Below are 24,252 nucleotides of genomic sequence, written 5' to 3'. Positions count from 1 at the left end.
AAAAAAAAAAAACTGACCTATTCATATTCTATGTTTTCCAATCCTCTTTAAATAATTCGTCAGTTGTGAAAGAGTCATTTAACTTGAAAAGTTTCTTTTTAATAAAAACGAATAAAAATTACCAGATACATTAAACATAAGTAACAAACTGTTGCTGTGAAAGTTTTAAAATTTTGAACATATCGGTTAGCGAGGGTAAATGAAAAGGCTTGTATCTACTCGTCAGTAAAACAAAAACCAAAATAAACAAAAAAGAACCCCAAAAAAAAGATCTAGAGTGACGCTTCTTATTTTTAACTTGATGTATCTAAATAAGGAACGGTCAGCTGGTCTGTGGTTACACATTACACATGACAAATATACTGTAATTCGAATAAAAAACACAAGCCACAATGTTGTCATCATGGTAAAAATAAATATCCAAAATAAACAGTAATTAATACAGAAAGTTAACATATCGTTGTATTTTGTATCACTTTATTTTGGGAACCCTTGTCATGCATCTCAGTGATAAATAGTTACAAAATACTGTTGCAAATTAGTTTTAATTTGATCATTTAATTATTTATGTAGTTTTAAATTGTATCTGGACGTGTTGTGTTACATAGCATACTAATATTGTTTAGATTTTGTTTTTTTACAAACAAACAAAGACATACAGAAGGAAACGCGCACGTTTTGAGCATTTTAATCCTTGAATCGTGTATAACTAATTAACCTGAGATGACCTATAGCTACTTTATTAAACTTGCTTTGATTATTTAATTTCATAGTCGTCTATACAAGCTAATAAACTGCAGTGCATTTGACAGCCTTTCATACACTGACGGTATTTTGTCATGTGAGTATATTTTAAGTCATATCAAGACTTAGTGTAGAATAAAATGCATATTTTGTAAATATTTAGCGATTACAAAGTAAGTGTCGAAGCGTACTATTAAGCAAACCGAGATTATTTGCTTGAAGCATAATGTACAGCATTACAAGCATTTATCATTACTTTAATTACATATATTAATTAACATACAATGTCTAAATAATAATCATGATAATAATGAGAAATTGTCATTTTATAAAACAATGTTAAAATGCATTTTTAACCTTAAAGATCTAAAAAGAACCCTTTAAATTAACGTAACAGTTAAATTTGCTAAGCGTAGTTATAATTGTTGTTTTAGTAGAAAGTACAATTTCTTTAGTGATGAGGCACTTGCTACAAGTACCTGTCGGATATTGTACTTTTGATCTTTGTCCGCCTGCAAAAGTATCAAAATTTGATATAATATGAAATGCTTATGAAATATTAAAAAGTAATTTTCCTTTTTTAAATGTTTCTCATTGATAGCCGTCAACCTTATTTTACAATTAACCTGATATACTTTCATCAATGTATGGTATCATACAAAAGACAATATGTAAAACCAGCTCTGCCGAAAAAAATGAAACCAACTAAAACAGTCAGATTGTTTTATTTAAACTGATAAACAAATGAGATAAAGAGTGATTTGCTTTTAAAGAATTCGGTTATGTTTAAATCTCCCACAAATTGTGTGATCAAAATATATGGACATGTAAAAAATAATGCAAATAAACTTCTTACGAAAAGAAAGAACAAAAATGTGCAGTAATCAGGGACAAACACAAATAGTGATGATACCGTTTAAGAAATATCCTTGAAGACAAAGACGTAGTTCATAGTATGCATACATTTACAAAAAGATTTATTTTTTTGTTATAGAGAACAAAAAATAAGAATGAAGGTTTCTGTTTGTTTAGTCGTTTGTCTGTTGTTAGTGTCTGCTGGAGGTAAGAAAACATAAAATCTTCTTTTAGATAAAACTTTTTTGTTTGTAAATGTGTTTTTCCCTCTTAAGGTAGATCCTTGTATCGGTAAAAGATCAAATAATTGCAAACGAATAACTAATGACATTTTTTATTATTCCGCTGACTGTAATAACGTTTCTATATTAACAAGTTTATGTTTTTCATTTTTGTCACCGTTGAAGGGCCAATATTGTTTGTTTATCTGATATGCAAGTCTAATTATCAATTTCAAGTTTACGTTACTTTCATCGATTTCAATAAAAAAAAATAATTACAGATAAACGGTAATATGTAAATGAGACAGGGTCCACAACAAACAATAGAACAATATTAACATGCAGTATTGATTTAAATGTGAATATGTTAATATTAGTTCTTCTTAATTTAATCTCAACTATTTTAAAAGCAGCAACATTTAAAGCATAAGTTTTGCATATAACTTTTGTTTTGTATCTTCTTTTATGCTCCCTTTTCAAGTTCACTGATCGCGAATCGTTTTGGTTGATAGAGAGATAAAAAGACAAGTTTAACCCCGTCACATTTCCATGTGTCTGTACCTAGTCAGAAACTTTGCAATGGTAAACATATCTAAATGTTTTTTTTGTTATTAAGAGAATTAAGTGTTGAAGGTGAATATGGTTGTTGTTTTAGATCCCACATGGTTTGAATAGACTTTGTGAAGTTTAATCCAGAAAGCGTTTTTAACGCACACAATTTATAAGTGTTAGTTTCATTTTACAATTTTGCTATTTAGTTTATCTCCCCTATGACAGTTTTTCCGTAACGTTATCATAACGGGGGGAAATGTCAATATGTCAATTCAATATCGACATTTTCTTGGTGAATAACGAAAATTCTAAGGCAATTTGGCATGTCACGACAATCCACGGTTGACGGTCAGAATCATTTGCAACAACGTTCCGCTGTCGCAGTCAACGTTTACGGCATATTTTACATGTTAAATTCTTAAAATTTTAAAAGTATTGCATTATTACATGTAGTATAAGAAAAACAGTAAAACTGCGTATGCAACCGTCAAATCCCTTATTAACGGTTGCAACTTTTTCAAATACAGTACTGTTAGTCCTAAAATATGTTACCCGATCACGTTATTAAATGTGAAGAATACTTTACTTCCAGTCAACATGGCGGATGACGAAATATTTATGGATGATGACGAAATATTTGAAGACGGTGACCGTAGGTATGAGTAAGTTCAGTCGCATATTTTGATTATTAGTAAATCGAGTCTATGTGTGAAAGAGTATACATGTTAACGGTTAAACTTATCGGTTTGCATTCAGTAAATTGTATATGAAGTTTTTAAATATCAAACGTACATGCCCCTCGGAAAAAAATATGTACCGCTATGATAAAAGTAACATACATGATGTTTCAGTTTCATTAGTTATATTGTAGATTACAATGTCATTGTTACCAATACAAAAAGCGTTATCAATTATAATCAGAAAATGTATTTCAGACGGTAGAATCAGAAATGCAACGCTATCTTACTTGTAGGAATGATTCTTGCAAATGTTGCAAAGTAAAAAGAATTCCAAAATTGAAAGAATTAAAACAACAATGTTACGTAAGAAAAAAGTGGATTTTAAAAAAGACGAAGATAGCAATAACTAAAACTCCAATACGACATATAGCACAATGGAAAAGAAAAGACAAACGCACAATCAACAGCTCTAAAAAATTATATAGGAGGAAAACGAACCCTGTTCAAACCGGAGATTGAATCAAGTGTTTCTGCTGGATAGGAAGTTTAAAGTTCATTAAGCACACACTCGAGTAGGCTAATTACAATTAAAAGACTTTAATAAAACAATGGCGATAGATACCAAAGTGATATTCAAACTCACAAGTCGATAAAAAACTGACTACGCCAAGGTAAAAAACGAAAATTGATCAAACGAAAAAGAACAATATACAAAAAACAACATAAAACTTAAGACTGAGCAACACAAATCCCATCAGAAACCGAGGGTGATCTCATGTGTTCCGGCAGGGACAGAAGACCCTGTTTTACATGTGACACACATCGTATTGATCTTGTTAGTACAAATCCGGTGATAAGTCTAATTCAAGGATGTCACGTTCGAAGAAAAGAAGACGGGATGGTAGTTACGAACATATGCGTTGTGATCGCTGAAATAGATATTCAATAACAGATAATAAATTTTTGATGACGTCCATGAAACATTCAAGGAATAACTTCAATTCCACTATTAAGGACATCATGATCAGGAAATAGAAGCTCAATAATATTGTAACGAATGGGAAATATTAACTCCATATGCAGACCCTGATAGGTAGCATTACACGGTTTTAATGATGTCATAAATAAACATATGTGCAAATAAGACAGCAAAAACAAAAAAAAAAACAAAAACAAAAACAAGAAAAACTCTAATTCGAGTCTAGAAAAGTTGTGGATAAAATCATTTAGCAGGACTAATGATCTGCTATAAGCATCACATTGCATATATAACTACACACACAGATGATTTTATTAACTCTTGACGTGTACACGTGTTGCGGTGTTATTAGTTTCAAATCAATAAATCACTTTAAAAACATGTAATCATTTGAATTTTAGAGTTCCTAAAAAAGGGAAGTTGAGAAAAACGCTTCGGACATATTGAATATATAACACTTGATTGATATCGTTGCTGGTTGACTATAAGTCCCTGATGGTATCATCAGCTCAGTAGTCAGTTCTATTGTACTGACATGATTTATAATATCCCTTTCTACAAATGATCGTTTAAAAATGTATTCTTCTATAACCTTGACTATTAAAATGTGTATAAATAAGTAAATATTAAGAAATTAAGTTTCCAACTCCTGCAAAGAAGACTAGATATATTTGACTATTATTTCTGTGTCTCTTTTCAACATATAGCTTTTCGTGTATTTTGGGATTCATACTTTCAGATAGTTTAATTTGAGCGTTTTTCAATAAGGTACATTCAGTTACATGTGTACTTATGTGTGTCATTACAACTAAATGAGAAACACCTCCACCAGAATGTAAACTCTATGCTAACTATGCGGTATGTGTTTTTCTCATTGCTGAATGCCGTATATTGACATTTAATTGTTAACTTCTATGTCATGTGGTCTCTGGTGGAGAGTTGTCTCATTGAAAATCATCGCACATCTCTTAATTGTAATATCTATATTGTTTATAGCTATTCGAATTTAGTAGTAGACATTGTTATATGTACCTGTCCATCATCCGTTCCTGTAACAAATATACACAGATATACACTGATGTCACTAATAAACGAAAAATGTGATTACGAATGCTTTATCGAATGTATTTGATCTAGTTATTGTTTTGTTTTAGGCTTGAAAAAAGACAGAGGTGTGATGGAAGACCATGCATTTTTGACTATTGGTGCTGTAGTAGGGATTATATATGCTTTGAATGGACCTGCATATGTGTAGGATGTGGAAAATAACAGAACCGAGGAAATATTATCTATTTAAACATAGAACTTGAAATGAATATCAGATAAAATGAGATAATAATCTGTATTTTTTTTAATAAGCATTCTTTGATTTTATTTATATGCGATACACTGATAATCACTTTGGGGAATGGGTAAAGGTATTTTCAAGTTGAAAATAATGAACATATATTTTTGACATTAGAATGATACGACTCTTTTGCTTAAGCTCATTTTGGTTATCAGTCCCAACAAGTCGTAAATTCAGCTGAAGACACTGAAACAAGGAATTAAACAGAGGGATCTAAGAATTGTCATGCACTGCCTTTTTAATATCTATAATTGATTGAAAGTTATAAAAAAGATCACAGTAAACTGTTTTAATAGGTGAGGCAACTCTAGAAAGACAGAACTTGGACATCGCAAAGACTGCACGATTATGCTATTAATGTCAACACTGGCTAAAAGATGAACGTCAATTAGACAGAAACAACGGCAATCAAAACAGCAAGAGTTAATCATCATACGGCTTTAAACTTTGCAAAACACCATATGGTAGTCTCCAAATCGTCCCGAGACTATACATGTTGTGTTTAAAACGATACGGCAACAACATATCTAATATGCATTATCATTGTGACGACATATATGTACAAGACATGTCTAAAATGTACGAGTTGTTCATTTCAAGTACCAAATTACGAGTACAATCAATTGAAAGGAATAACTATCAAACAATACACATATCTACTAGAGGAATCTAATTTAGTCTTCAAAAAAAAAAAATAGACATAAAAACGCATAACTCATGACATGCAAAAGCTCGACGGTTCGATTGCATATCAACAAATGAAGTTAACAGCAAGAACACACACCAACATGCACGTACACAAAGCCCATCCCCCCCCACCCACACACACACATATTTAATGGAAGGTTTAGTTAGGTATACAATCAGGTTTTACCCACCATCGGAAAATATCCGTACCAGGTCAGGAATATGACAGTTGTTTTCCATTCGTTCCATTCATTGGCTGATATAGTTTAACATTTTGTCAGTTTCTATGAACCTCCTTTTTTAGTTTACCTTCAAGTTCATACTTTTGTAAAGACTGTGTTAACACACACACTCAATTCCCTATGATTTGTGGATATATCCTTTTTTGTTCAGTGTTTCATTTTTTCGTGAATTAACAACACGTCTTTATGTTGAATAAAATACAAACAATAGTTTTGAAATAATTAAGGTTTATAATCATCAGTGTCGCAAGAATCAAAACAGTACGGAGGCCAAATTAGAAATTGAAGATAAAAGAACATTGAAAAAAAAAAAAAACTTTATGAAAATCATCTCACTCTATAATATTGGAGATGCAAGTTTGCAAAGAACTTTACTTTTTCGATCAACAAATACCCCGAAAGATAAATAAAGTTTTTTTTATCGGCACCAATTTGTTCATTTTTGTGCAATGGTATTTCAACAAAAAAACTTTAATAAGACTATAAAATGACTATAAGGTCGATCTGAATGTTTTGATATTTAACTTGATTTAGGCTAAGCAGGACTACTTCAAACAACGATTTATGATAGACTAGACAATCATTTTCAATACCAACTTCAAATTTCCAATCTCTAGCAAATCATTTACCCCGTCGTGTGACGATTACAAATTAAACTAGATACGGTACGTGCTTGGTTTTTAGCAGCAAAGGAACATTCTACACAGTGGTGTTCTACTGACGAATAAACGGAGCAGTTCTTACAGTTTTACCAATTTACCAAGTTAGTACCCAATTTAATTCATCAATATAGAAAACATATGTGTAACCTCACATATCTTACAGAATGTCTATGATACGGTTTCATTTTGACAGTATTTAATTATAGCACGCATTTGCTTTAAATAATACTTAATACATCTTATAACCATTAAAATAAAGCATGTTTACTACAGAGTAGTAATGTTAAGGTATATTCGTAATTTCATCATGATATAAACTCAAACGATAATCAGTGCAGTTGTGCAAACTAGTACCATAGTATAATAAACCATAAAGATGGCAACTTCTTTATAATTAAATATGTGGTGGAGAGATGTCTCATTAACAATCATACCACACATGCTTATTTTTTATAGATAAATATCGGTGAAATATAATGCATTTGAAATGAGAGAAGGAAGTTGATTCAAATTAGATTGCCTCCCGTTTACCTGAAAAAAAATTCTCTCACATACATTGTGTATATACAAGTCTAAATTGAAAACAACGTTCAAACCTATGATTGCGTTTTATAAAAACCGCAATTTTTGTACGTGTGCATGCAAAACAAATTTCTTGGTAGAGGGGTCTAAATACAGCTTAAACAACATTTTCCAAAAGACCAAAAAAAGTGAAAAAGTATATTTCAACAAAACGCAGTCTAGCAGGTCGAACAACGGATTTTCTTAAACCCTGCTGATTGCCATTGGCGATTGCCAAATAAACGGATCACAAGATGTTACAAAATGGATCTTAACTATTAATTTAATACCAAACAGAAAACAATAAACTTGCGGAAAAGATGGTATACCGCAAACAAAAGGTGCAAACATTAGTACACCATATCCGGATTTCGACAATTAATGTCTCTTCAATGATGTTAGGAATCGAAACGGTATTTGGAAGGCCATAAAATTTACCTCAATTTAGGATAGACTCTTGAATTTTGAAGCGTCGAAATATGATGAACGGATCATATAAACCAGAAGGCAAATATAATACAAACCGAAAAAATATAAACAAGTCTAAATTGAAAACAACGTTCAAACCTATGATTGCGTTGGATAAAAACCGCAATTTTTATACGTGTGCATGCAAAACAAATTTCTTGGTAGAGGGGCCTAAATACAGCACAAACATTTTCCAAAAGACCAAAAAAAATGAAAAAGTATATTTTAACTGAACGCATTTGACTAGCTGTATATATATACATTTTCTTTAAGATTATCTTTTAAACTATTCATTGTGAAAAGTAAATTGACCACCAGATGTGTCTTGATTTATTGTGCCAGTGTGTAATTGACACTTACTTCACGTCCCTTTTTCGAAGACGTTTTATCTGTTGTCGCTGCATACATTGATTTACTTGGCTCAATTAAAAAAAAAATGTTGACATTTCTACTGTTTTTATATTTGAATTTATCATATAATTATGTAATCTGTTATCTGTATTCAGATGACTATTTTGATATATATGTTGTTATGTGTTTTAACTGCATTGAATTTCTGTCACGAATTGCTAAACATTTTCATGGTTAAAAAATCCTTGTATATAGCTCTTTCGCTAACTAGAACAAAATTTGAGTGACCTCAACCTCAACGTCAAAAATAATCGGTTAAACATGTTAAAACAGGGTGATTTAGATCAACTTCAACATTTGTGAGGGACAGCTATCTTAAATTGCGAACCATCAGGAACACAAAAGTGATAAATAAAATAATTTTGTTTTCTAGAAAGGTGATATCTTGTCAAATGTGCCGTACTTGGACACGAATTTTACCTGAGTGCGATTTATCAGTATCAAACTTAGATTCTAGAAACCATATACGAAAGTACCAGAATTATAACAATATCATATTCGTTTCTTATTGTCAATTTGAATGAATGTTATCTATGCATAACTGATATATTTTTATTTAAAGAAATAAATTACAATAAAAAATAAATCATTTAAATCTTTTACTAAATTGTTTCATAGGTACAAAGGTTGCTAAACATTTATTGCTATTTAGTTATTTATAGTATAGTTCTGCTGATATGACTGATGACGTTTTATTCGAAATTCGTTGGAGTTGTACTGATTGCTTGTTTAGTCGAGAACACAATGATTTATTGGTTGAAAGTGACCTTTGCATCATATGCCAGTTAGTATCGGTCTAATGAGTCTTGTCCCTGACAGCTTATGTACTCTAACCCAATAGGAGTTGTACTGAGTGGTAGATTTGTCTGCAATACAAATTTTATTTATTTGAAAGTTTATTAATTGTTGTTCATGCTTAGTACTTTCCTGATGAATCTATCTTTTCACAGATTTCGATACAGACATTAATTTGAATTACATAATAAGTAATTCAATTTGCAATCAAGTAATTAAAGTAGAAAGGGCGCTTAGGGCCCTTTTTCGGCCTACAAAAAAAAATTAACTATTACAAAAGTAAAAGATTCAAGATAATAAAAGATTGTTAAGTTTTTTAAAGGTTTAAACTTATAATGAGTTTGATTTAAATATTGTGAATATAAGCGGAGAATTTACAGTCAAAATATAGCAAAATTTCATATTTGTACAAAAAATAACAACATTAGCGTATCAGGACGAAATATTAAGCACATGCAGGTATCACACAAATATTAACATGTAATGTGTTGTTTTATAGACAAAATTTTGTCACATTATTTAATTAATAATTGCATAGGCTCTATATTTTCAGGTCCACGTATTATATAAATATGTCCACAATCTATATATTTTTCACGAACATATGTAGTGTCCTTCTCGTGACGTTACAATTTACTTTTGACGTTATTGACACAGAAAATGAAACAATTACCCCAAATAAGGCCCTTATTACACCCTGCCCTTTTTTCCAAATATGTTATCATGGATAATAATCATTGGTAAGGACTAGCACATGTAGTAAATACTAGTTATTCGTTAAAATTTCAAGAATCCATTAATTCTATGTAATCAATATTGGTAAATCCTAATTATCAATATATAAGTAATTACAACTACAGTATTTTGATCAGGTCGGCAGATATTTTCATCAACCCGTTGTATTTATATTGACTGAGGATGCAGTTCGAAGTAAATATACGTTTTTAGGTCGGAAAGGTTACAACTGTGTAACACATTTACATATGTGATGACACATTTTTCTAAAACTGTAACTTACCTTTCAATTATGATATACAATACATTCTTTATTTTGATCCAATTCTATTATCTTTTGCTAGTATGTTTAATACTGATTAATAGAGATTAGCACTCCTTGTTGCTACGTATTTATATTTATTTCAAATAGTATAGAAACAGTGACCACCTTAAGATATAACTTATCGCCTCTATGTTCAAACCGTTGTATGTTTCTTATCCCCTTCTGTGCAAACCATTGTCACGAATCTCAGTGATGAATAGGTACAAAATGTTAACAGTTGTACAGTCCTTGGATGGTGTAAACTTCCCACTCACACCATACACCATTACACCATTCACCATACACCATTACACCATACACCTTGTGCCATTACACCATACACGTTACACCTTTGCACCATACACCTTACACATTACACCATACACCATTCCCCATTCTATCTACACGATCCGAAATTACCCATAATGCAATTAAATTTCAAAGAAAGCGTGCGACTACAAAATTATTTATTTGATTTAAAAAACGAATTTTGATCACAATATTGTAAATTAATGTATAAAATTAAAATCTCCGTGGTCATGCCTATGATGGTTATATAAACAATACAGATTAAATATATATACATGTATTTGTAAATAAAGTACGCATAAAACTTTGCTTGTAATGCAAATTTATCCGCGATCTGCCTATCTATAAATTAAAAACGATATTGGTTACAATGCTATTATTATCGGTTTTAACATGTATCGTAAATCTTATAAACTTGGTTTTCAGATAAAATCGACAAACAATGCCAAAAATGAATACTTCAGGATGACTGGTACATGTACAACATGTACAACAAAATTATTTTTAGCATCAACCAAAACTGACCATATTTGCACTTATAATTATAAAATTGAGAATGGAAATGGGGAGTTTGTCAATCTGTTAATTTATATAGGGTTAACAAATTTGGAAATATTTTTGCCCTCCTTTTATCAAAAATATTGTCTCGCTACAAAATTTCAGTAATTTTGATACCTCAGGCTGACTCATATAACAAAATTATTTAACTCATCAACCAAAACTGACCATAATATTTTCACTTTATTATATAGATCTATATAGCCGCATAGTAAATCAGCAATATTTTGATGTCAGGGTGGATTGTATAACACAAATGACAGCAACAGTGCAATACAATGACAACAAAAATTTGTCCTGATCAATCTAGATAGCCAGCATGACCTCTTTTATTCAAAATATTGTCTCGCAAGAAAATTTCAGTAGTTTTGATACCTCAGGCTGACTCGTATAACAAAATTATTTTAAAGCATCAACCAAAACTGACCATATTTGCACTTTTAATATTATGTATATCTATATAGCCACATAGTAAAGCAGCTATATTTTATTGTCAGAATGGGTTGCATTATACAAATGACAGCAACATTGCAACACAATGACAACAAAAATTATCCCCATCAATTAAGATTGCCAGCATGTCCTCTTTTTATTCAAAATATTGTCTCGCAACAAAATTTCAGTAATTATGATACCTAAGGCTGACTAGTATAACAAAATTATTTAAACGCATCAACAAAAACTGACCATATTTGCACATTATTATGTATATCTATATAGCCACATAGTAAATCAGCAATATTTTGATGTCAGGATGGATTGTATAATACAAATGACAGCAACATTGCAATACAATGGCAACAAAAATTTATTCCCATCAATTTAGATAGCCAGCATGTCCTCTTTTTATTCAAAATATTGTCACGCAACAAAATTTCAGTAGTTTTGATACCTCAGGCTGACTCGTATAACAAAATTATTTAAACGAATCAACCAAAACTGACCATATTTGCATTTTATTATTATGTAAATCTAAACATGTATAGCCGCATAGTAAATCAGCAATATTTTGTTGTCAGAATGGATTGCATTATACAAATGACAGCAACATTGCAACACAATGACAACAAAAATTTGTCCCTATCAATCTAGATTGCCAGCATGTCCTCTTTTTATTCAAAATATTGTGTCACAAGAAAATTTCAGTAGTTTTGATACCTCAGGCTGACTCAAATAACAAAACTATTTTAAAGTATCAACCAAAACTGACCATATTTGCACTTTATTATGTAAATCTATATAGCCGCATAGTAAATCAGCAATATTTTGATGTCAGGATGGATTGTATAATACAAATGACAGGAACATTGCAATACAATGACAACAAAAATTTGTCCCCATCAATCTAGATAGCCAGCATGTCCTCTTTTTATTCAAAATATTGTCTCGTAAGAAAATTTCAGTAGTTTTGATACCTCAGGCTGACTTGTATAACAAAATTATTTTACAGCATCAACCAAAACTGACCATATTTGCACTTTTAATATTATGTATATCTATATAGCCACATAGTAAAGCAGCTATATTTTATTGTCAGAATGGATTGTATAATACAAATGACAGAAACATTGCAACACAATGACATCAAAAATTATCCCCATCAATTTAGATTGCCAGCATGTCCTCTTTTTATTCAAAATATTGTCTCGCAACAAAATTTCAGTAATTTTGATACCTAAGGCTGACTAGTATAACAAAATTATTGAAACGCATCAACAAAAACTGACCATATTTGCACATTATTATGTATATCTATATAGCCACATAGTAAATCAGCAATATTTTGATGTCAGGATGGATTGTATAATACAAATGACAGCAACATTGCAATACAATGACAACAAAAATTTATTCCCATCAATCTAGATAGCCAGCATGTCCTCTTTTTATTCAAAATATTGTCACGCAACAAAATTTCAGTAGTTTTGATACCTCAGGCTGACTCGTATAACAGAATTATTTAAACAAATCAACCAAAACTGACCATATTTGCATTTTATTATGTAAATCTATATAGCCGCATAGTAAATCAGCAATATTTTGTTGTCAGAATGGATTGCATAATACAAATGGCAGCAACATTGCAACACAATGACAACAAAAATTTGTCCCCATCAATCTAGATTGCCAGCATGTCCTCTCTTTATTCAAAATATTGTGTCGCAAGAAAATTTCAGTAGTTTTGATACCTCAGGCTGACTCATATAACAAAACTATTTTAAAGTATCAACCAAAACTGACCATATTTGCACTTTATTATGTAAATCTATATAGCCGCATAGTAAATCAGCAATATTTTGATGTCAGGATGGATTGTATAATACAAATGACAGCAACATTGCAATACAATGACAACAAAAATTTGTCCCCATCAATCTAGATAGCCAGCATGTCCTCTTTTTATTCAAAATATTGTCTCGTAAGAAAATTTCAGTAGTTTTGATACCTCAGGCTGACTTGTATAACAAAATTATTTTACAGCATCAACCAAAACTGACCATATTTGCACTTTTAATATTATGTATATCTATATAGCCACATAGTAAAGCAGCTATATTTTATTGTCAGAATGGATTGTATAATACAAATGACAGAAACATTGCAACACAATGACATCAAAAATTATCCCCATCAATTTAGATTGCCAGCATGTCCTCTTTTTATTCAAAATATTGTCTCGCAACAAAATTTCAGTATTTTTATACCTAAGGCTGACTAGAATAACAAAATTATTTAAACGCATCAACAAAAACTGACCATATTTGCACTTTATTATGTATATCTATATAGCCACATAGTAAAGAACAATATTTTGATGTCAGAATGGATTGCATTATACAAATTAAATGACAGCAACATTGCAACACAATGACAACAAAAATTTGTCCCCATCAATCTTCATGTAGATAGCCAGCATGTCCTCTTTTTATTCAAAATATTGTCTCGCATGAAAATTTTAGTAGTTTTGATACCTCAGGCTGACTTGTATAACAAAATTATTTTAAAGCATCAGCCAAAACTGATCATATTAGCACTTTATTATGTCATGTATGTAAATCTATATAGCCGCATAGTAAATCAGCATATAGCCGCAAAGTAAATCAGCAATATTTTGATGTCAGGATGGATTGTATAATACAAATGACAGAAACATTGCAACACAATGACATCAAAAATTATCCCCATCAATTTAGATTGCCAGCATGTCCTCTTTTTATTCAAAATATTGTCTCGCAACAAAATTTCAGTAATTTTGATACCTAAGGCTGACTAGTATAACAAAATTATTGAAACGCATCAACAAAAACTGACCATATTTGCACATTATTATGTATATCTATATAGCCACATAGTAAATCAGCAATATTTTGATGTCAGGATGGATTGTATAATACAAATGACAGCAACATTGCAATACAATGACAACAAAAATTTATTCCCATCAATCTAGATAGCCAGCATGTCCTCTTTTTATTCAAAATATTGTCACGCAACAAAATTTCAGTAGTTTTGATACCTCAGGCTGACTCGTATAACAGAATTATTTAAACAAATCAACCAAAACTGACCATATTTGCATTTTATTATGTAAATCTATATAGCCGCATAGTAAATCAGCAATATTTTGTTGTCAGAATGGATTGCATAATACAAATGGCAGCAACATTGCAACACAATGACAACAAAAATTTGTCCCCATCAATCTAGATTGCCAGCATGTCCTCTCTTTATTCAAAATATTGTGTCGCAAGAAAATTTCAGTAGTTTTGATACCTCAGGCTGACTCATATAACAAAACTATTTTAAAGTATCAACCAAAACTGACCATATTTGCACTTTATTATGTAAATCTATATAGCCGCATAGTAAATCAGCAATATTTTGATGTCAGGATGGATTGTATAATACAAATGACAGCAACATTGCAATACAATGACAACAAAAATTTGTCCCCATCAATCTAGATAGCCAGCATGTCCTCTTTTTATTCAAAATATTGTCTCGTAAGAAAATTTCAGTAGTTTTGATACCTCAGGCTGACTTGTATAACAAAATTATTTTACAGCATCAACCAAAACTGACCATATTTGCACTTTTAATATTATGTATATCTATATAGCCACATAGTAAAGCAGCTATATTTTATTGTCAGAATGGATTGTATAATACAAATGACAGAAACATTGCAACACAATGACATCAAAAATTATCCCCATCAATTTAGATTGCCAGCATGTCCTCTTTTTATTCAAAATATTGTCTCGCAACAAAATTTCAGTATTTTTATACCTAAGGCTGACTAGAATAACAAAATTATTTAAACGCATCAACAAAAACTGACCATATTTGCACTTTATTATGTATATCTATATAGCCACATAGTAAAGAACAATATTTTGATGTCAGAATGGATTGCATTATACAAATTAAATGACAGCAACATTGCAACACAATGACAACAAAAATTTGTCCCCATCAATCTTCATGTAGATAGCCAGCATGTCCTCTTTTTATTCAAAATATTGTCTCGCATGAAAATTTTAGTAGTTTTGATACCTCAGGCTGACTTGTATAACACAATTATTTTAAAGCATCAGCCAAAACTGATCATATTAGCACTTTATTATGTCATGTATGTAAATCTATATAGCCGCATAGTAAATCAGCATATAGCCGCAAAGTAAATCAGCAATATTTTGATGTCAGGATGGATTGTATAATACAAATGACAGCAACATTGCAACACAATGACAACAAAAATTTGTCCCCATCAATCTAGATAGCCAGCATGTCCTCTTTTTATTAAAAATATTGTCTCGCAAGAAAATTTCAGTAGTTTTGATACCTCAGGCTGACTCGTATAGCAAAACTATTTTAAAGTATCAAACAAAACTGACCATATTTGCACTTTATTATGTAAATCTATATAGTGGCAGCCGCATAGTAAATCAGCAATATTTTGATGTCAGGATGGATTGTATAATACAAATGACAGCAACATTGCAATACAATGATAACAAAATCTTGTCCGCTTTAATTTAGAGTGCCAGCATTTCATCTCTGTATTCGTTATATAAAACTGTCACTAAAGTCAGTATCAGTATCTGTATTTCCCACTTCCATGACTTCTGAATATGGACGGGTACATCACAGATTCCTTTTGGGCTATTGTGTGATGGGTTGGTCTGCGCATAAAATAGTCGTGCTTGCTGAGGTGTGATGATTTAATCTCAGTAGTTCAGGATGGTTTGTATAATAAAACTATTCCACCTCATCATCCAACAGTGTGACTGACATGACAGATTTCATTTGTACTTTATAATGAAAAGTATGAGAAGTTCTCTTCTAGGAAAAGTATACTGTTAGTATATTATGTCGGTTGGTTGATTTTGTTGGTGGCTAAATATCAAGTGGCAAATATTTCACATAAGTATATTTTTTCGGACGTTCAAGATATCATTTATAATCCGTAAAGACAAATCTAACGAAATTGACGAGATTGTTCATAATTATACAACACCTTATGTGCAATAACACTGTACAATTTTCCTTTGAACATTTTTTGGAAAACAGAATCGTAAATCCAAGGCAAACATAGGTGAATGACGATAAGATATTTATAAAGAGACTGTCAAAAGTGGGGAACGAAGCAACTTTAAAAATGATGTTGATAACCCGTGATATAAAAATACTGTTCCGATGCGTGGATAACCTTTCTATCCGCCTTCTAGTTTAAATAAAATCCTTTCTTTTATGATAACTGCATGTGATCACAAGTGTGTAATTTTAAAGCCATCGTTTAATGTAAATAAGAATAAGAAAAAAAAAGATTTTTTAATATGTGTATATTAAATATATATGACATAGAGTCTAACGAGTAAAGTAATTTGCTTTACTGGGAAAAAAGAACAATAGGATTATTATTATTGTTTATGTTTACAATCCGAAAAATTAAAATAAAATGAACTTCGGTTTCAACCAATGAAATGTCGTACACCATTCATTCACACCATTCCCGATCGCACGTTACACAATCACACCATTCCTCATACACCATTACACCATTCCCCTTACACCATACACCATAGCACCATACACCTTCGACCATTGCACCATATGCCATACACCATTACACCATACACGTTATTTTGGGAAGTTTACACCATCCAAGGGCTGTATATAGGTTTTACCTTTGATGATTTCATTATTTATGTAGTTATAAACTGTATCTGGACATACTACATAACAATGATTTATTGTTAAAGTTGTTTTTGTAAACAAACAAGAAATACAATTTATGAATCGGGTATTTGGACATCAACCTTGAAAGAACCTACAGCCGCCAAGCAGGATACTTTAGTAAATGTGTGTTGCCGCTGTATAATTTCATTTCGTCATATTCGTGTATAAAAGCGGGATAATAGCAGAGTATTTCAAAGCCTTTCGAACACTGACGGTATTTTGTCATGTAAATACAATTCAAATCAGATTAAGTATAAAATTAAATGCATATTCTGTAAATTTTAAGCTATAACGAAGTAAATGTCGTAGTCTTTTATCATGCAAAATGAGATTCAGGGCTTCAAGCGTAGTGTACAACGTAACTTCCATTCATGATTGTCTTAATTATAAACATAAATTTACATACAATTTCTAATTAATACTGAGACATTTTCAAAGTATTTATATTTGTTTTAAACAATTTTCAGAAGTATTTCAAACCTTAAAAAATGAACAATCTGGAAAAAAAACCACTTCAAATTTGCTAAAGTAAAAGTTAAATGGAACTACATTTGACTTAGTGTTTTGGCACTCAGTACAGGTTCTTGTCGGATAATATGCGTTTTAGCTTTGTCCGTCTGCGAAAATATTGAAATTTGACATTATCACAATTGCTTATGAAAGGTAAAACACAGTTTTCCTATTTGCCCGTCAACCTTATTTAACTATTATTTCGCCTTCCTTTATGGTACTGGTATCATGCAATACAAACTATGAAAAGCAGTCATCCAACAGACAGAACTAGTGAACTAGTATACAAATGATATTAAGAGTGACTTGATTTGAAGGAATTCAGTTAGTTTTAAGGCTACCAAAATCTGTTTTTCAAAATATCAGGACATACTGAATAATGCAAAGTAAACGTCTTGCGAAAAAAAAAAAAAACATATAGTCGCGATTAAGTTTCAGAAAACCTCATTAAAGACAAGGAAGTTTTTAATTGTACGCATACATGTACGAATGTCTTTAGTATTACTACTTATAGTCGTTTGCAATTGTCATCTTGTTGTTTTAAATAAAAATTATCTAGCAAAATACATAATCAAGATTTGTTTGTTTGTTACAGAGAACTAAAAAAAAAAGAATGAAGGTTTCTATTTGTTTATTCGTCTGTCTATTGTTAGTGTCCGTAGAAGGTAAGTAAACATAAGAACTTCTTTTCGATTTAACGTCTGATTATTTTTTTCAACTGCAATTCTCTCTTGAATAGTTCTTTATAAACATTAAGAAAACAAATGCTTGCAAGCGAATAGCTAGTGAAATTCTTTGATTTTTCCTATTGACTGTAATAACGTTTCTAGTTTTATCCTGTTTTAACCGTAAACATCATTTTTTTCTCTGATATGAAAGCCTCATTATCATATTTTTAGTTTTTAATATCTACGTCAATTTCAATAAAATTATTTTTCAATGGTAAATGAGTTAGCAACCATATCAAACAATAGAAAAAGATCAATATGCAATATCAATTTGAAAATTAATATGTAAAGGTTAATTTGTTAAATTTAATCTAAACTTTTTTAAAGGCAGCACACGTTATTGCATAATAGTACTGTTATTCATTATATGAATTGAATATGAATTACCCGGTAACGTTATTTAATAATAACAAATATTTACTTCCAGTCAACATGGCGTATGAAAAAATGCTTGAAGACAATAGCCTCATTCATAAGTAAGTTCAGCCGAGTTAAATATTCGAGTAAATCGAAATTATAAAAGTAACATATGTAATGTTTTAATTTTATTGATTTTATTGTAAGTTACAACATCTTTCTCAATAATATAAAAGGCGTGATCAATTATAATCCAAATCGTTATTTCAAATTAATAAGAATCAGATCCTGCTCTTAATTTGGCAATCAGAAATGCAACGCTAAAGTACTTTTTGGAATATCTCTTCACTTATTCCATCAACAAATACACTGACAGATTGAATACTTTTTTTTATCGACAACATAGTTGTTAATTTTTGTGCAATTTTGGTGCAATTTTGTTCAACAAAAAAAAAACTCTTCTATAAACTCAGTTACCCTTATTTCAGTGAGGTGTTCAGTGTTTCTGTTGTGCCGTTGTTTTCCTCTTATAGTTGATTTGTTTCCCTCGGTTTTAGTTTGTGACCCGGATTTTTTTTTCGCTTAATCGATTGATGACTATTGAACAGGGTATACTACTGTTGCCTTTATATACCTTGCAACTTGATACTTGATTTATCAAAAAGACTATAAGGTTTTTTGAATCTTTTACTTGATATAGGCAAAACAGGACGACTTCAAACACTGACTTATGATAGACGTGACTATCGTTTTAATATCACCACTAGTTTTTGGTGGGATTCGTGTTTTAGTTTTAGTATTTAGTTTACCATGTTGTGTTTTGTGTATTGTTGTTTGTTTGTTTGTTTCTGTTTTTTCTTAGCCATGACGTTTATTTTTAACTTATGCTATCGAATGTCCCTTTGGTATCTTTCGCATCTCTATTGCAGTTTTGTGGTCAATGACTCAGAACTTTCAAACAATCTGCATGAAGTCAATTCAGTACTGTACAGAAGCTTTTCGGACAATTTAGTATGATGGTAATGTGTACTGGTTAACAACAACTACTGAAGAGTTTAAACAGATAGACTAAACCGAGCATTATCGACTGCTAAATTTCAAATGTTTTAGCGCTAACTCATCCATTGTCCCGTCATGTAACTTTTACAAATCTAACTAGATACGTTATGTGCTTCGTTGTTTAAAGTACATTGTAAGCAGACGTTCTAGAACATCTAAAATCGAGACTCAAATTGTAAGGTCGACACCAGGAATAGGTTGACAGTTACGAGGTGTATGAAATCACAAGAGACACTATTAACTCAAAATTGTTCATGAACAAAAAAAAAAGCATCTGATCTGATCATTTACATATTGTGTCCTATTTATGATTCTGCCATTTTAACAGGGAGTGGATTGTCATCAGGGAAGTTGCACATTTTAATAGGAGATAACCCTGTCGCCGTAGTAGGTCTAGTGCCGTTTTGATTTTCTTCAAGTTTGTGTTATTTTGGGTTTGTTTATTCTCAACTCATTTAGTTCATGTTTAATGCAATTCGTTTTACTTGTATAATTATGACACTGTTTATTAAATAATTAAACACGTTTGACTGTATAAAATAACAAAATTTCTTACAGTTTTTAGTCGTTACGCGCATTTGTTTTGAATAAGTCTGAAATACACCTGAAAACCAGTACAATAAAGCATTTGCATTGCAGTATAGAACAATTAATGTATACCTGTTTTGTTCAAATGATAATCAGACTTATGGTCATCAGTAGAGTTGTACAAACTTGTAGTATAACTCATATATTTTTTATTCTTAACAGTAAGTATCGGAGATGTATAATACATCTGTCACCGAGGAAGGAATGTTATTCAAATTTGATTATCTTCCATTTGCCAGAATAAATCTCATGGAATAATTAAAGTGAGAAACATTGCAAATTAATTATTAGGACATTGGGGAAACTGATAAAGCATATTTTGTTGCAGATTGATTGAAAAAGATGACAAAAACATGCATATACAAAATCTAATTAAAGTTTAATTAAATAAACTATTTCCTGGAGCACCTGCTTTGTTGCCGACAACAAATTAACAAGTGCCAGATACAGGAATTACAAAATTTAAATTCCATGTGAGAGCGCCATCTATGGCGATGCCATATATGACAATGAACTAAACAGTGCAACACCCACACAAATATTTGATTAAATTCAACCAGATTATTGAAAATATAAAATTTGCTTATCTCTATAAATTGCAATACTCATAGAAGAAGACCCTAAAATAAGACTGATTGAATAACAACGAGATGAAGAACAAGGATCAAGAGTTCTTGTTGTTTTCTAAACTATGTTGAAGTCTTTTCTTTAATCACAAAGTGATTAAAATTGTTATAGAGTTGTCTCTCTTTGCTTGTTGTTATTGTAATTGACAGATACCAAGATTAAAATACTGCATGCTGTCTGTATACTATATTCAGTTGTTTAGAGGTTCCATTTCTGTTATGCATTGATAACCTTTACAACTAAAAAAAAAAAAAAAAAAAAAAAAAAAAACAAATCAGTAATTTTTCCATTTGTAAAGGGGCATAACTCTTGAACGGTTAAAGTGACGCCACCAAAATTAAAACTTGATCTGTATTTTGTAATATATGAAGTGTGTATAAGTGTCATAACATTTGATTGAGGCAAACTAAAGTTACAGAACGGAAACTAACTTTGGGACGTACGGACGGACAAGGGTAAAACTTAATGCCCCCTCCTCTACGGCGGGAGCATAACAATCATTCAAATTAAACATACATTTTAAAACAACAAAATGTAGTTACATTTTCAGGAATAGAATATACATTTTTACTTTGTGACGTTACTTTGGCTACAGAGTATTCTATAATATTTTGTTGAGGCGCCAGGGTGACTACCGATTGCCTATACACAATGGCTATCAGCTGACCTATGTTGACATAGTGTCATAAAAACCCTGGTAGTTAAACAGGGTTACACCACCAACTACCATGGGGAGTGACCGGGGAAACTCTCGCATCACCAATGCTCCAGCTATAAGTGCCCCACCTGTTGGCAGGTGTAGGTCTCCCTTCTAAAAGGTGAGGTGGAGGAAGTCCCAGAGTTACCCATCTGTAGACCCCACCGTTACCACTAACCACATTTTCCAAATCCTGCAAATTGAAGAACTTGTCAGACCCAGAGCAAGGGCCGCGTGAAATAATCCCCCAATCACATCCAGTCTCCCTGGACCACCACATGAGAGCCCAAGTCAGCTACCAAATAATATGACTTGGGTTCTCACCTCCACAAAATTTTAATTATTAAGGTATTGTGAAAAAGTTGATTTTGTTGTGCTTAGAAAAAACTCAACTCCCCCTTGTATATCATTTAAGAAATTCTGATTTCCAGTTAGTGATAAATGAGTTCCATCTGTTCTGTATAAAGACACTCCCCTTGCCCTAATGTTCTCAAGTAAAATAGCTTAAAGTCCCCCATTTTCTATTACAAAGTGGTTGACCACTGAATTAACTATTTCCCTCTCCTATTCGATTAGTGGACCAGCATTTAAGGGTGCAAAATGCCAGTATCTGCGCTGTAGCATTGAAGACCAGATTATAATAACATTTTTGAATAAAGCCTGGTATTGTAGGATAGAACATTTTTACATTTTCAATTAAATCCTTCCCTGTCAATTCTAAATCTGTCAAATCATTAGCTCCCCAGTGAATAATCATGAAATTAGGAGAAGGTAAAAAATTCCTTTTCGCATCCAATAGGGAGTCCAAATCTTTTAACTGTAAACCAGGTTGACCAATCCAGTATGTTGTGACACTTTGGACTCCAGTCCTAGGTTGGTCCTATCATATTTCTTTGCCTCTACATTGGCCCAATGAACAAGGGAACTTCCAACAATCCATAAAATCTTGGGACCTGTGAAAACTTGTAGCTTGTTAGCCTTTTTGTAACCAGAAAAAATGCATCCTAATGTAGCGAAAATATGCATTCGATTTCTATCTGCCTAATTTCATAATTACGTCCTCTGAGACCCCCTGCCTTGCCAGTTCAGTGGCATCCCATATTCTAAAACTATGTGACCTAAATGACCATTACTGATATGAAGGAAATTTAAAGCATTTTCCAGTATACTGTTGAATTGGTTTCTAGTTAAAGGCATATCGTTATAATTTATAAAACAATCTTTATTGTTACAGCTAGGTGGTACCTTTAAGTAGTCGTTAGTGAGTCGTAGCGGACAGTATTTTTTTTTTCTGTTCCCGGTTATCAATAAAGCAAAGGACTTTCCCTTTTGATCAGTTTTTGACCACCTTACTCTCAGCTCCAGGACTTTTTTCTTAACAAACTATCAGCAATTGTTAAGTTGGAGCCACATATAACAAACTTTTTTTTTGAAGTAGTGATTTCCCCTACCCTAAGCAAACCAAAGAAGGTATTTTTTGTGTATTTTTTGACACACCTTGGTTGACAATATAATCTGCCACCTGACTTGAATGTTCCAGATCTGTGTTGAAATTTTGGTTGGCCACTGTTCTGCTTCTGGTGCTAGGCTTCTGAACTTTCTCAACTGAGAACGAGAAAGACCATCAGCAATTTGGTATTGTTTTGAAGGGATATAAACTGCTTTTACCGACGTTATATTTCTTAAGTTCATTAAAACCATTTGTCTTACTAAAGTCATAACTCTACTTGATTTGCTAGTTTTCATATTAATGTTTTGAACAACCGCCTGATTATCAACATGAAAAATATTTTTTTTGTTAACAAAATATGATTCCCAGGACATAAGTGCTGCTACAACTGGAAACAACTCTAACAGTGTCATATCCCTGGATATTCCAGTTTCAACCCAATGTTTTGGCTATATGTCTTGGGCCCACTGACCTGCAAAATAGATTCCACACCCACCTTTGAACCCCCCTGCACTATCCGTGAACAACTCCATTTTTTCATTTGAAACCCATACATTGTCTGTTATTACAGTGACACCATTGTATTGTTTTAAAAAATCTAACCAAACTTCTAAATCTGCTTTCATCTGCTTGTTTACTCGAATTTTGTAATATGATTTCCTTACCCCCATTGTTGAATTTATGAGTCTGCGGCAGAAGGTGCGGTCTGGAGCAACAACCTTGCAAGCAAAATTCAGGAGCCCAAGAAAAGATTGCATGTTCTTAAGAGTAATTTTATAACTGTCTAAGGAATCTCTGAAGTTTTTCATTTGGAAGCCGCATGATTATATTTTGCGTATCAAATTCGAAACCAAAAAAAGTGAGTAATGTAGTAGGCAAAGT

At 31.6% G+C, this 24,252-nt stretch overlaps 2 long non-coding RNA genes across 3 annotated transcripts in view; both read left to right on the top strand.

Moving 5' to 3' along the window:
* Positions 1-753: 753 nt before the first annotated feature.
* LOC127706159 (uncharacterized) lies at positions 754-5,372 on the top strand. The gene is made up of 4 exons (XR_007984266.1): positions 754-841; positions 1,739-1,806; positions 2,965-3,034; positions 5,186-5,372. It is a non-coding gene; the product is annotated as an uncharacterized LOC127706159 (long non-coding RNA).
* A 12,161-nt stretch (positions 5,373-17,533) lies between these two features.
* The window catches only part of LOC127706163 (uncharacterized), a 219,189-nt gene continuing 212,470 nt past the window's right edge, over positions 17,534-24,252 (top strand). For both annotated transcript variants that reach the window (XR_007984270.1, XR_007984271.1), the window contains exon 1: positions 17,534-17,580. This is a non-coding gene — a long non-coding RNA (uncharacterized LOC127706163). The remainder of the gene's footprint in view (positions 17,581-24,252) is intronic.

The sequence above is a fragment of the Mytilus californianus genome, unplaced genomic scaffold (genome assembly GCF_021869535.1).
Source record: "Mytilus californianus isolate M0D057914Y unplaced genomic scaffold, xbMytCali1.0.p SCAF_6, whole genome shotgun sequence".
In the NCBI taxonomy this organism is placed as follows: Eukaryota; Metazoa; Mollusca; class Bivalvia; order Mytilida; family Mytilidae; genus Mytilus; species Mytilus californianus.
The sequence above is the reverse complement of the archived record's forward strand: the minus strand, read 5'-3'. Positions and strand labels throughout refer to the sequence as shown.